The sequence below is a fragment of the Echinops telfairi genome, unplaced genomic scaffold (genome assembly GCF_000313985.2).
Source record: "Echinops telfairi isolate 266 unplaced genomic scaffold, ASM31398v2 ScPeMD7_18;HRSCAF=68, whole genome shotgun sequence".
NCBI classification, from domain to species: Eukaryota; Metazoa; Chordata; class Mammalia; order Afrosoricida; family Tenrecidae; genus Echinops; species Echinops telfairi.
In genome coordinates, this window is record NW_022103915.1 from 93,504,021 (window position 1) to 93,508,202 (window position 4,182).

Consider the following 4,182-nt stretch of genomic DNA (forward strand, 5'->3'; position numbering starts at 1 on the left):
CCGCCCCATTAACAGGGATATGGAATCGCCCTGCTGTCCCTGAAAAGGAATCTCCCTCTGGGTCAAGGTGGGAGCTTTCAGCAGGGTACGGAGGGCGAGCTTCCGCAGCAGATACCTGAACCTGTGATCCTGGAGAGCTCTCTGGAAGTGGTGTCAAGCCCTGCGGCCTTCAGAAGGCGCCCACTTCTCCCCTTGACTGCACAAGAGGACAAGCAGAAAATTGATTTCTAGATACAGGCCGAATATCCGAACTGCAGGGCACTCTGCCCCCAACTCCGGCACAGGAAGCCCTGAGTAGTCTTCATTTCTAGCTCGGAAATGCAGGTGTTTTTTGAGAAAACGTCATTTTCCTCCCCCCTTGCCCCTCCCACGTTTGCTTTTAATGCCACGGGGCATTTTGCTTGGGATTCCGCAGGGGATTGGGTTACCGCAGTGTGTGGCCTTGATTGACAGTGCCTTCTACCTGAGGTTCACCACCCACTGGCCCCAAGCCCAGAGAACCAAGGCAGTGGGCAGAGTCTGACTCATGCCCACGCTGTGGCACAACACGACCCTTCTTAAGACCCTTCATTGTCTCCTGGGAAACCCTGGGTAGATATGGCCCTGCTAGGCATAATTCCTTCTGCCGTCTATGATCATTCTGGACTTAGATACACATGGCTTCCGGCACATTGTAAGGAGCCCTGGTGGGGTAGTGGGTCCGTGCAGTGGGGCTGAGATCAGTGAGGTGGACAGTTTGAAACTACCAGCAGCTCCACAGAAGAAAGACCAGGCTTTCTCCTCCCATGAGCAGGTCCAGTCTCGGAGACGCACGGGGGCTCCCTATGCAGCGGAGCCTGGATGGCAGTGAAAAGCCATCCCTCTGTTTCCGGACTGGACTTTAGTAGGAGGCCCGCTGTGACTTTGGGACCATTTTGGCTTCTGGCTCTGGACTCGGCATTTGATCTCTGATTGATCTTTGGATTTTGGACTGAACAGCAACCACAACCACTGGAGACACTTCTGAAACGTTTCCTGAGTGTCTGTGGACCACTGTAGTGCGTTGCAGAACCCGGGGACATGAGGGTTATGGTCAAGGGAGAAGAGGGGCAATAGGCCGCAGAAGAGCATCTTGAAGGCGTTGGCCATTGGAGACATGATGAAGCTCCAAGTCCTTGATCGTGCTTTGGGGTTAATCCTTCGAAAAGAAATGATTACCACAGGTAGAAACTGCCAACCTCTCCATGAGCAGCCAAGTTCTTAAGCAGAAACCACCGAGCCTCGTTAATCATTTGGCAAGAAAATATTGTCTTCTTCCTCACTATAGACGGTAGGCCAAACCTCTGATTTCCCGGGTGCCTGTCCATTTTGTTTGGTTTCCTCTTGGGCCAGTCTCCAGTATCAGCTTGGAAGAAAGAGCAGGAGAGACAGCATTAATTCCCAATTTCACATGGAAAAGTGAAAAGTGCTGACCTAAACATAAGCAGGGATCCTGAGGTTGGGGTGGGGGGTGTTAGTCTTGGCAACAGGAAACAGGAAGAAGCAACCAGATATTCTGAGCTTCCTGTGCATTAACCATCTAGAAAAGTGAAAGAGAACGAGAGGGATGAGGTTCGGGTAGAATGACTTATTTCTTCTAATAAGCATGTAAATCATAATAATAATATTTTAAAACTTACATTAGTGCTTTAGTAAAATGTCCTAAACAGCATATATATGCTCTTGATGGTCAATAAATCAGTAATGAAATTGATTTTTCAAAAAATAAATAAAAGGACCAGGCTTACTGGTTGGATGGAGTCAAGTGGGACTCCCAAGAGTACGGCCCTATCCTGCAGATCTGGAAAGGACTTCCCTCCGTGTCAGAGTAATCAACTAGTGAAGCTCAGAAAGTCAAAGTGCAGAAGGTTGTGGGGGAAGGGGGCATAAGCACAGGAAACACAGGGAGAGGGACGGTACACCGCGGGGACTGCGTGCCTGAGCTGCGTCGGAATATGGATGAAATGTTGAATGTGAAACTATGACGTGTCTGCAAGCTGCCACCTCATTCACCGAACTGAAGAAAACAATTAATTTGTCCTTCTTTAAAGAATAAAGAACAATGGGTTTGGTAGGAGACAATGTATTTGAAACTTTTTTTTTTTTTTACAATCACATCCAGTTCGAAAACTATTAACAGAAGGATTACCAGGCAAAGGCGACAGTGACCCTAGAAACAGACTTCAGAACACAGACTGAGCTCATGGCTTGTGTACCCAAACGAATCATGTTACTGCCCTCCGTCAAAATGATCATTTATCTGAAAGACCCGCACGGAGCCACTCAGGGAGCATTTATTGGGGATGCTAGGAAGGCACCTGGTGGGTCACCCTCTAAGAAACAGAAAATGTTCCGCAGAAGAGAAAGATGCACCTGTTTCCGTCTGTCCTGTGGCAGTCCTCTGAGGTCATTCTGTAATATCCCTTCAACAAACGTTTATTGTGTGTCCACTAAGAACCACATGCTCTATTCAGTGTGACAGGTCTCTAAATGTTCTGTAGTTCTAAGCTATTACTCTCAACAGTAACGATGTGATAAAACAAGTTCTGAGCAGCCAGTTGAACCACATATAGGAAAGGTTACACTCACGCGCGCTAGGTTTTGTAAGATACATGTTACTAGCGTCTACGGCAATGTTCAGAACTTCTAAATTTCTTCAAGAGATCAGGGTCTTCTTGGTTAGCCATATAAAATTTCCTCACTTTACAAGATCCAAATGAATGTGATGCACCTCTTTTAGCTACGAGAAGTCACTGGGTGATACAAACAGTTTGCATTTGCGCCTGCCCAGCAATACATCAAAGAGATGCCTGACAATCTGCTTCCTTATTGATTACCACACGAAACCCGCTGGAGCAAGCCTAATCTGTAGCCCACGGATCTGCATAAGCCAGAAATCAAGGGGACCGCAAAGGGCTTGGCTTGGAGGTTTTGGTGGTGAACATGGTTAAGCTTTTGGCGACTAACCAAAAGGTCGGTGGTTCCAATCTACCCAAAGCACCTTGAAATAAATTCCTGGCTGCCCACTTTCAATAGATAATGTCAAACCAAACTCGCTGCCATCGAGTCAATGCTATCGGGGCAGAGCAAGCCCCTGTGGGTTTCAGAGACTGCAATTGTGTATGGGAGGAGAAAGCCCAGTCTTTCTCCTGAGACCCTGCTGGAGGTTTTGAACTCTCAACCATGCTTCTGGCAGCCCAACACATAACCACTACCCCACCAGAGCTCCCTTCAATGGATAATAGCCACTGACAGTGTTGTGATGTACAGTTCTAGTCTGAAAACCCTGGGATCCCCGTGAGGCGGAACGGACTCGACAGCTTGGTTTGCTTTTTGTCGTCGTGAAAATTAAATCAACCAGAATTATGCAGTCGTTTTAGTGCTCTCATCTGCATAAAGTGAAATAGTTATTAAGTAACTGCATCTAAATTTCAGTAAGGAAAAATAAATACATGTGAATAGAATCAATTAATGGATACTCCAGTGCCCGATCAGGAATTCTCCATTTCTTGCATCAGATCAGCAGAATAAACATAACTAGATGGCACTTGTAATTAGACTTCCTCGCAAATGAACCTAGTAGAATGAAGTGACCTGATCCACATGATTTTATCTTCATTGCAAGAAAATAAAATGAGCAATAATAACAGTTATGTTGAATGAAATAACACAGAAAAACCAAAATGAATGTAATACATGTGGAATCTGGAGCCAGATTGTGTAAAGGAGAATTCTGACTTCGACATTTGGGCAAGTTGCACAACCTTTCAATAGCTCCTCTGTAAAATGGGTGTGATAAGTTTATCTACCACATAGGATTATCCTAAGGAATAAACGCATTTATATGTGCAAAGTGCCCAATAAAATCAGCTGTTTATTATAATGTAAGTGATATTAGTTTAATTAATATACATGAGAGGGCTTCAAAAAGTTCAAGGTAAAATTACATTGTCTTTTAATTACATTTTTCCATGAACTTTGTTTGTTTAAATGTTTAGTCTTGGAAGGCATTTCTTTTTTTAAGATCATTTTATTGGGGGCTCTTACAGCTCTTATAACATTCCATACACCAATTGTGTTAAGCTTATTTGTACATATGTTGCCATCATTATCTTCTAAACATTTACTTTCTATTTGAGCCCTTGTTATCAGCTCCTCTTTTTT